Below are 11,569 nucleotides of genomic sequence, written 5' to 3'. Positions count from 1 at the left end.
CAGAGAGAGAGAGGAAGGGCAAAAGGGGACAGAGAGAGAGGAGGGGCAAAAGAGGAGACAGAGAAAGAGGAGGGGCAAAAGAGAGGACAGAGATATAGGAGAGGCAAAAAAGGGGACAGAGAGAGAGGAGGGGCAAAAGAGGGAGCAGAGAGAAAGCAAAGGGGCAGAAAGAGAGGGGGGCAGAGGGAGGGGCATGCTCATATTCACTGCAACGGGTCTGTCAGTACTGCAGGGGGCGCAACGGAGAGCAGGGTCAGGGTCACAGTGTGTCTCATGTCTGATGACAAAAATGACTCTTTGAGGCAAACACATTCATGGCTCTTGTTGGGGACCTGGCAGCGGGCAGGGAGTTGTAAAATGGTCTAATTCTCAACAATAATCATACCTTGCAAACTCACATCTAACTTGCTTTTTAAGGCACGGACAACAATAATGGCAAATGTCAATAAAAAAGGGTCAACACACATTACAGCAAAACGTACACAGAAAAGGAAACTCTCATGGAACCAAAGGCTAACAAATTGTGACCGTGCAAGTTAATAATATTTTGTTACTACAAAACATCCCCAATTGGAGGAGCCCCGTTGCCACTTCCAACCCCCCAGGGTTCAGCCTATAAATGTGTCTGCATGACTGCTCCCTAGGTCGGGTCCTAGCCTTTTTTTTGTCAGTTAAAAAGACTAAGGTGACTAAAGATTGAGGTAACCAAGGTGGTTTTTGCTATCTGCCTCTCTTTATACACCATCCCTGTTGTCGATAACAGTGTTATTTGTTCGTTGTGTACTTCTGCTTTACGTGTGTATAGTCTGTGTCCTCTGTTTGTCCTCTGTTTTTGACAGTTCCTCCTGTGGCATTAAATCTTTGCATGATAAGCCAATAAATTCATAACACCTATTTTATTTAACAGCAGCACAGGTGCCCATGTGATTGCTCCCTGTAAAAATTTTTAGCCCTAACATGATTTATCTGTGTCCCAACAAAGTGCAGTGTGTGTCCTCACTAGTAAAACCACAGACTCTATGGACATAGCTAACTAATCTATGGACATAGCTAACGCACTAGCCGACATGTTCCAAATAGGACGTAAGCATGGGCATGATTTGGCTCCCTAGGAGTAGTACCTTCAACAGCCTTGCTCCTGATTGGCTCTTTGGTTGCTATGATACTTGTGGTCGGAATTCCAAATATGGAATTCTGCTCCATATTTGCCCCTTTAACTACTAGCCACGATGAGCTTCATTTGGAGCTGAATGCTGTGGGTAATATCACACTCCCTCATTCCACTTCTCCCTGTACACCAACTGCTGCACCTCCAGCCATCACTCCATCAAACTGGTTAAGTTTGCGGATGACACCACCCTCATTGGGCTCATCTCAGATGGCAATGAGTCTGCCTACTGGAGGGAGGTGGACTGGTGTCCTGGTGAAGCAGCAACAACCTGGAGTTTAACACCCAGAAGACAGTGGAGATGATTGTGGACTTCAGGAAAGTCACAAGTTCACTGTGGACTCTTTCTGCTTCCTGGGCACCTGCATCACTGAGGACCTCAAGTGGGAGCCAACCATCAGCTCCCTCAAGCCAAGCTGCCGGTCCAGATGATGGTGCAGTTCTACACGGCCATCGAGTCCATCCTCACCTTCTCTATCATTGTGTGGTTCGCTGGGGCCACTGCCAGGGACAGACAGAGACTGCAGCGCATTGTGCCTCTGCTGAGAAGGTGATTGGCTGCAGCCTTCCATGTCTCCAGGACCTGTACATCTCCAGGACTCAGGGGCGAGCAGGCCATATAGCAGCTGACACTTCTCACCCTGGACATGGACTATTTGAGCCACTTCCCTCTGGCAGGAGGTTACGGTCCTACAGTTTCTTCCCCTCTGCCGTTTGTCTCATGAACACGTTATAATATCTGCACTAAACTGGACACTTTATAATACTGGTCACTTTAACAAGCCATGTTTGCACTGTTGTTCTGATGCTTCTATTGTTCTACCTCTATGTATTTTATATTTAAGCATATCTTTTAATTTAACTTTTAACTTTGTGCATGCCCTTATTTGCATTTATTCAGTGTGCTTTTATGTTCCACTTTATCACTGCAGTAAGTTCCTAGTTTATGAGCTATGTTCACTGACGATGGCAATAAAAGTCTTCTGATTATGACTCTGATCCACAGCCGTTCCACAGCACCGCCTCTGATATAAAGTGGTTTCTTCTGTTTTTTTTGTGTTTTTTATTCCTGAACACAAGCATCGCCACTGTAGGTCATAACCCACGCCAAAACAAGAGCAAAACAACAGCAGTCTCAATTCACCAGAGCCAGTCTCCAAAAAGAGACCAGTACCTGACAAATAAAAAATTCCCATCAACGTGTCGGCATAGCAACCAAGTGTCACATACAAATGCAGTTATGTAAACAACAACAACAACAACAACAAAAGAGGTCAACTCTGAACTAAACACAAAATATCTGATGATTACAATAATATCTGAAATAACTGAATCATATTTTCAGATGGTAAGCAGACTGTTTGTCGGTCTGTAACCTGACTAGCTGAGTGGTGAATGGAGGAAATGTTTTTGGGTTTTTTTTTTTTCAGAATGATTCGAGGAATGCCTGCTGTGGAGCTGACTGTTTTTTTTTATTGGAGCCTGAGGTGTAAATAAAACAAAAAAGACCAGCATTACAATTTTAAACCAGTAATGTAGTGATCCATCCATCCATCCATTTTCTTCCGCTTATCCGGGGCCGGGTCGCGGGGGCAGCAGTCTAAGCAGGGACTCCCAGACTTCCCTCACACCGGACACGTCCTCCAGCTCCTCCGGTGGGACCCCAAGGCGTTCCCAGGCCAGCCGAGAGACATAGTCCCTCCAGCGTGTCCTGGGTCTTCCCCGGGGCCTCCTCCCGGTGGGACATGCCCAGAACACCTCCCTAGGGAGGCGTCCAGGAGGCATCCTGAGCAGATGCCCGAGCCACCTCAGCTGGTTCCTCTCAACGTGTAGGAGCAGCGGCTCTACTCCGAGCTCCTCCCGTGTGACCGAGCTCCTCACCCTATCCCTAAGGGTGCGCCCGGCCACTCTGCGGAGGAAGCCCATTTCAGCCGCTTGTATCCGCGATCTTGTCCTTTCGGTCATTACCCAAAGCTCATGACCATAGGTGAGGGTAGGAACGTAGATTGACCTTCTTTACCACAACGGACTGATACAGCGACCGCATCACTGCAGACGCTGCACCGATCCGCCTGTCAATCTCCCGCTCCATCCTTCCCTCACTCGTGAACAAGACCCCGAGATACTTGAACTCCTCCACTTGGGGCAGAGACTCACCACCCACCCGGAGAGAGCAAACCACCTTTTTCCGGTCAAGAACCATGGCCTCGGATTTGGAGGAGCTGATTCTCATCCCAGCCGCTTCACACTCGGCTGCAAACCGCCCCAGTGCCTGCTGCAGGTCCTGGCTCGAAGAAGCCATCAGGACAACATCATCTGCAAACAGCAGAGATGAAATCCTGTGGTTCCCAAACCAGGCCCCCTCCGGCCCCTTGGTGCGCCTAGAAATTCTGTCCATAAATATAATGAACAGAACCGGTGACAAAGGGCAGCCCTGGCGGAGTCCAACATGCACCGGGAACAGGTCTGACTTACTGCCGGCAATGCGAACACAGCTCCTGCTCCGGTCATACAGGGACCGGACAGCCCTTAGCAAAGAGCCCTGGACCCCATACTCCCAGAGCACCCCCCAAAGGACCCCACGAGGGACACGGTCGAATGCCTTCTCCAGATCCACAAAACACATGTGGACTGGTTGGGCATACTCCCATGAGCCCTCGAGGACCCGATGGAGAGTATAGAGCTGGTCCAGTGTTCCACGACCAGGACGAAAACCACACTGCTCCTCCTGAATCCGAGGTTCGACTATCGGTCGGATTCTCCTCTCCAGTACCCTGGAATAGACCTTACCGGGAAGGCTGAGGAGTGTGATTCCCCTGTAATTGGAACACACCCTCCGGTCCCCCTTCTTATACAGAGGGACCACCACCCCGGTCTGCCATTCCACAGGTACTGTCCCCGACCGCCACGCGATGTTGCAGAGACGTGTCAGCCAAGACAGTCCCACAACATCCAGAGACTTGAGGTACTCAGGACGGATCTCGTCCACCCCCGGAGCCTTGCCACCGAGGAGCTTGCCAACCACCTCAGTGACTTCAGCCAGGGTGATGGACGAATTCGCCTCTGGGTCCCCAGTTTCTGCTTCCTCCTCGGAAGACGTGACAGTGGGATTGAGGAGATCCTCAAAGTATTCCTTCCACCGCCCGACAACATCCCCAGTCGAAGTCAGCAGCTCTCCACCCACACTGTAAACAGTGTTGGTGAAGCACTGCTTTCCCCTCCTGAGGCGTCGGACGGTTTGCCAGAATCTCTTTGAGGCCGTCCGATAGTCCTCCTCCATGGCCTCCCCGAACTCCTCCCAACCCCGAGTTTTTGCCTCTGTGACTGCCCGAGCCGCGGCACGCTTGGCCCGCCGGTACTCATCAGCTGCCTCAGGAGTCCCACGAGCCAACAAGGCTCGATAGGACTCCTTCTTCAGCTTGACGGCATCCCTTACTTCCGGTGTCCACCACCGGGTTCGGGGATTGCCGCCACGACAAGCACCACAGACCTTACGACCACAGCTACGAGCAGCCGCATCGACAATAGAGGTGGAGAACATGGCCCACTCGGAGTCCATGTCTCCAACCTCCCCCGGGATCAGGGAGAAGCTCTCCCGGAGGTGGGAGTTGAAGACCCCCCTGACAGAGGGCTCCGCCAGACGTTCCCAGCAGACCCTCACAATGCGCTTGGGCCTGCCAGGTCTGTCCGGCTTCCTCCTCCGCCAGCGGATCCAACTCACCACCAGATGGTGATCAGTTGACAGCTCAGCCCCTCTCTTCACCCGAGTGTCCAAGACACGCGGTCGGAGGTCAGATGACACGACAACAAAGTCGATCATCGACCTCCGACCTAGAGTGTCCTGGTGCCACGTGCACCGATGGACACCCTTGTGCTCGAACATGGTGTTTGTTATGGACAAACTGTGACTAGAACAGAAGTCCAATAACAAAACACCGCTCGGGTTCAGATCGGGGAGGCCGTTCCTCCCAATCACGCCCCTCCAAGTGTCACTGTCGTTACCCACATGGGCGTTGAAGTCCCCCAGGAGAACAACGGAGTCCCCGGTTGGTGCACTGTCTAGTACCCCTCCCAGGGACTCCAAGAAGGCCGGGTACTCTGCACTGCTGTTTGGCCCGTAGGCCGACACAACAGTGAGAGACCTGTCCCCGACCCGAAGGCGCAGGGACGTGACCCTCTCGTTCACCGGAGTGAACCCCAACACGCAGCGGCTGAGCTGTGGGGCAATGAGCAAGCCCACACCAGCTCGCCGCCGCTCCCCGCGGGCAACGCCAGAGAAATGGAGAGTCCAACCCCTCTCAAGAAGTTGGGTTCCAGAGCCCAAGCTGTGCGTGGAGGTGAGGCCGACTATATCTAGCCGGTAACGCTCAACCTCCCGCACAAGCTCAGGCTCCTTCCCCCCCAGCGAGGTGACATTCCATGTCCCCAGAGCTAGTCTCCATGTCCGGAGATCCGGTCGTCGAGGTCCCCGCCTTCGACTGCTGCCCGGATCTCTCCGCACCCGCCCCTCATGGCTCCTCCCGCAGGTGGTGGGTCCACGGGAGAACGGCCCCACGTCGTTTCTTCGGGCTGGGCCCGACTGGGCCCCGTGGGGAAAGGCCCGGCCACCAGGCGCTCGCTGCCGAGCACCCACCCCAGGCCTGGCTCCAGGGTGGGGCCCCGGTAACGCCAGTCCGGGCGACGTAACTAATGTAATGTAGTGATATTAAATTAAAACAAAAATAAACAAGAGAAACAGTAATAGACAGTGAGAAGTGTCTGTATTGTTGGTAGATGCAAAAGTTCATGTTCCCCAAGTTCAGTTCTTAGTAGCAAAAGCTCTTGGATGAAATTGCAGTTGTCCAAGTTTAAATCCAAGGTTCAAAAAAAAAAATATATATATATATATATATATATAAAATATATATATATATATATATATATATATATATATATATATATATATATATATATATATATATATATATATATATATATATATATATATATATATTACTCATCCTCCTTCAACAATAAACATGGCACTTTTAAATGTCCGCTCTCTGCTGAACAAAGCTTTTATTGTCAATGACTTAATTTTAGACCACAAACTTGACTGTCTCTTTTTAACGGAAACTTGGTTGGGTGGAGATGGACCGGTTGTTCTCAATGAGGCCTCCCCCTCTGATTTTAACTATGCCTTTTCAATTAGGGGTAGTAAAAGGGAAGGTGGCACTGCTTCTATATGTTCAAGTACTCTGGCCACCAAACCTATTTTATTTAATCATTTTACAAGTTTAGAATACCACGCAGTTGTTTTTAATAACCCACAAATTTTAGCAGTAACAATTTACAGCCCACCAAAAAAGTGCAGTATTTTTATCAATTAATTTTCCGAATTCTTATCAATTTTGCATAATTCTTACAATATGATTATTTTAACCGGTGATTTTAATTTACATGTCGATATTTTAGACCCTGTTGCAAGGGAATTTTTAAATGTTCTTAATTACATGGATTTTACCCAGCATGTGACACAGCCAACTCACAACAGAGGACACACTCTGGACCTGGTCATCACTCATGGCCTGTCTGTGAGTGTGTCCTCTGTTGTTGACCTGGCTGTGTCAGATCATTTCTGTGTGTTTTTTAATATCACTGGTTTTATTCAGCGGGAGACCTCTGTGAGAACTGTGAGGAAGCGTCATCTTACCCCTGAAGTGGCTCCAAATTTTATTCAAATTTTAGAGAACACTCCTCCAATTGTTTTACCTGTCTCCTGTGATTTTATTGTTGATGATTTTAACAGCAAACTTAAATCAACTTTAGATACAGTTGCTCCTCTTAAATTAAGCAAGGCCCCCTCCAAACCTGTGGCACCATGGAAAACTGAATCAATAAAACAACTTAAACGAAATTGCAGAAGGGCAGAAAGAAAATGGAGGAAAAACAAAATCACAATTAACTTTCAAATGTATAACCAACATCTAAAAACATATAATAACGCCATCAGAAACAATAGAAACTCATATTTCTCCAAACTAATCACAAACAATAAAAACAACCCCAAAATTCTTTTCTCCACTATCGACCATCTTACTAACACTAATTTTAACAATTCCAAACTCCCTCCCCCTGACTCCCTTTGTGAGCAGTTTGCAGATCACTTCATGGGAAAGATAAACAAAATCAGATGTGACATTTTATCTAACCAAACCACTGTTTTTAACACATCTGATTGTTTGTCTTTACCAGAGGAAACACTGGACAGTTTTGTCCTGGTTAATGCTGAGAGGCTTGATGAAGTTTTCTCCTCAGTGAGACCCACCACATGTCTTTTTGACCCCATTCCAACACGGTTCTTCAAGTCATTTTATGAATCTTTTAGAGAAGAGCTTTTAAACATGATGAACTACTCTCTTCAGACAGGGGTCTTTCCCACTGCTTTTAAAGCTGCAGTGGTGAGGCCCCTGCTGAAGAAGAGCAATTTAGATTTTAATGATTTTAACAATTACAGACCAGTGTCTAACTTACCATTTTTAAGCAAAATTTTAGAATAACTTGTTTTTACACAGCTTAATTATTTTTTAAACACACAGAACATTCTTCAAGAATGTCAGTCTGGTTTTAGAATAAACCACAGTACAGAGACAGCCTTGACAAAGATTTTAAATTATTTTAGACAAAATTATGATTCTAAACAGGTGACAGTGTTGGTTCTATTGGATCTAAGCGCTGCCTTTGATACAGTAGACCACACTATTCTTTTAAACAGACTCAAACACCTGGTCGGCCTCTCTGGTACTGTACACAAATGGTTTACTTCCTACCTCACAGACAGAACATTTATGGTAAGTTTAGACACCTACTCCTCTCAGGTTCATAAAATCACATGTGGAGTTCCATTTTAGGTCCTATACTTTTTAACCTGTACATGCTCCCTCTTGGTGATGTCATCAGGAGACACAGAAATCAGCTTCCACAGCTATGCAGATGATACACAGCTTTACATCTCCATGTCTCCTGATGACACCAGCCCAATGGATGCTCTTTTTAACTGTATTTTAGACATCACATCCTGGATGGTAGAAAACGTCCTCCAGCTTAACCAGGACAAAACTGAGGTTTTAATCATCGGTCCTGAGGCCCAGAGAGAGAAACTTTTACCCAAATTACAGTCACAGTCTTTTAGTCCATCATCACAAGTAAGAAACCTGGGCGTCATTTTTGACTCTGAGCTGACTTTTATTCCACACATTAAAAACATCACAAAAATTGTTTTTTACCATTTGAAAAACATAGCCAGAGTCCATCCCATTCTCTCTCGGGCCAACACAGACGCTGATGCATGCTTTTATCACCAGTCGTATAGACTACTGTAATGCCCTGCTCTCTGGTCTTCCCAAAAAGGCGATTTCAGGTCTACAATTATTACAAAATGCAGCAGCACGTGTCCTGACTAAGACCAGGGGGCGGGACCACATTACACTGGTTTTAGAATCCCTGCATTGGCTCCCTGTGTGTTTCAGGATCGATTTTAAAGTTCTTTTACTGGTTTTTAAATGTCTTAATGGTCTTGGGCCTTCTTATCTTACAGAACTGCTTTTATTCTCTGGGCCCTGGGCTGGTGTCCTGTGGCTGCGGGTGACCCTGCTCCTGGTGCAGATCGTTCCTCTGGTGGCACTCTCTCATCTGGTTCATCTTTATCCAGCCTATGGCATTTAAACTTATTTTAATGAAACCAAAGGTATTTTAACATGTGTTGGGGTGGGGGGTAGGAGTGTGCGTTGGGGTGGGGGGTTCTCTGGTTGTGTTTATTAATGTGTTGAGGTTGGGTTGTTTGGCTGTGGGGTGGTTGGGTGGGGTTGGTGGGTGGGACTGATTTTAATGCACTGTAAAGCACTTTGTGTTACATTTTTCTTGTATGAAAAGCGCTTTATAAATAAAGTTTGTTGTTGTTGTTATTATTTATCTTTATTTATACAGGGGAGCCCAATGAGAGCTTTTGGGCTCTCTTTTTCATGGGTACCCTGTTTAAAATACAATATAAGTCCATATAAAACATTAAAGACAGGAGCAGGCGTGTCTATAAAAGTTTGTCATCAGATTATTAAAAAGCGATTGTGTCACCAACGTATCCAGTTTTGCTTTTCATTGGAGTGTATTCCATTTTTGTGAAGCAAAACAGCTAAAAGCCTCTTTCCCACCTCAGTTCTGGTGCAGTTAGTCCTTATACAGTCATGTGATCTGGTATTAAATGTTCAGGTATCAATGATTAACAAGCAGGTGAGGTATTCTGGGAGTTTTTGAAGTCATCCCTTACAGATACATTTCATACTGTGCTGCTCTCTTCTAACACAGTAATGGACAACCCACTTTTTCATAGAGAATACAGTGATGGGTTTCAAATCCATTCCCTGTAATAAAACAAAGGGCAGAGTGAAAGAGTGGACCTAGTGATTTCAAAGTAGAGGTTGAAGTCTGCATATACACCACATCCCCATAATCCAGGACAAACGTCTGCACGTACACCACATTCCCATAATCCAGTACAGAAGTTTGCACGTACACCACATCCCTATAATCCAGGACAAAAGACTGCACATACACCACATCCCCATAATCCAGGACAAAAGTCTGCACATACACCACATCCCCATAATCCAGTACAGAAGTTTGCACGTACACCACATCCCCATAATCCAGGACAAAAGTCTGCACGTACACCACATCCCCATAATCTAGTATGGAGAGGAAGGTTGCTTGCACTATTCTTTTTATATGTAATTTATTGGGATACAATATTTGTTTCTGTAATAAAATGATCATTTAAATTTTAAACTGTTACATACTTCTGAGCTGTTTTTTAAAGGATACGTTTTCATCAAGCCAAAATCCAAGATATTTATAAGTGTCGATCCTTTTAATGGCTCTACCATTTAGCATATAAAGATTTGTAGCATGCATGTTACATAAATGTTTTTTTTAGAAAAAAATCATATACTTAGTTTTATTTTCATTGAAGGACAGTTTAAGATTTATGAAGGAATTTTGGATTTCATGAAAATCTTGTTGCAGTTTTAAAAGTGCCTGATCAACATAGGGAGCATTTGCATACAAAACAGCATCATCTGCACATAACTGTATTTGGCTTTCTTTTAAATTATAACCAATAGAATTAATAGTAAAAAGTAGGGGGGTACTGCTTTACTTAAAGTTAGAAAATCTTATATAAAACCATTGGCAACTACAGCCTGGGTTCTGTTTGAAAGATAATTTTGGAACCACTTACATGTAGCATAGTCAAATCTGCTTTAGACGCTTCAGGAGGACTCCATGATCCACTGAATCAAAAGCTTTAGTTAAATCAATAAACAGAGGTACACAGTCTTGTCTGTCATCACCACTCTACCTGTGACCCAGGAATTATGTGGGGAAGAGTCGTCAACGATGAGCACAATGTCTCCTATAGCAAAGTTGCGGATTGGACGAGTCCATTTCTTCTGCTTTTGGAGCAGGGGCAAATATTCTCCTATCCACTGTTTCCAGAATATGTCCGACATATACTAAATTTGTTTCCATCTTTTCCTGGCATAGAGATCCCGTCTATCAAACAGACCAGGAGAGAGGGAGAGCAAAAGGTGTAAGCACCTCAAGATCGTTTGAGTCACTGTACACCTTAGATATCGATCGACTATTGATAATGGCTTCTGCCTCACATAGCAGAGTGTACAGGCCTTCTTCGTCCAGTGTCTGCAGTTTCAGGGGTGCACTCAGGATTTTTTTTATGGACTTAATTAAGCTTTTCCAAACACCTCTGTGGTGAGACCTGGTGGCAGGAACAACCATTGAATGTTTTGTTGTTGAAGCCAATTATCAATCTCTTGAGCTCCCTTTCAGCACAGATGAAATTAGATGAAATTAGTTTCATTGTCCAAAGGATCTTTACTTGGCCTCTTCTAGCTATAAAGCGACAAAGAGCGTGGATGAATCTGTATCCAACTAGGACATCATCTCCAAGTGTACTGCATGAATGGTCAGGCAGGTGAATATAATGCTCCCGTGTTTGTAAATGGAGGATCATCTGGCAGCACTTTGTCTCTAGGAAGATCAGCCATTTTTTGTTGTCCTGCAACTCCTTGTGCACGTCTGCAGGCTATACACTTTGAGAGAATCTTTCTTTTTGCAGAGTTGGCACCAGGACTTAGTTCTCAACTTGGACAGTACGTGATTGCGACTGCAATGAGCTAGGTTCTCATGTATTTCTCTGATGATAAGTCTTGTGACATGGACGCTGCTGGACGTTCTGACTCTTCTTCACTTGAGATTGGACATGGACAAGAGAAGAGTGGGGGATCTTGTATAAGTGTTATCGCTTCACCACATTGCCATGGACCATGGACAACCCTACAAGTTACTGTG

Source organism: Periophthalmus magnuspinnatus, chromosome 23, assembly GCF_009829125.3.
Source record: "Periophthalmus magnuspinnatus isolate fPerMag1 chromosome 23, fPerMag1.2.pri, whole genome shotgun sequence".
Lineage (NCBI taxonomy): Eukaryota > Metazoa > Chordata > Actinopteri > Gobiiformes > Gobiidae > Periophthalmus > Periophthalmus magnuspinnatus.
Note: the sequence above shows the minus strand (reverse complement) of the source record.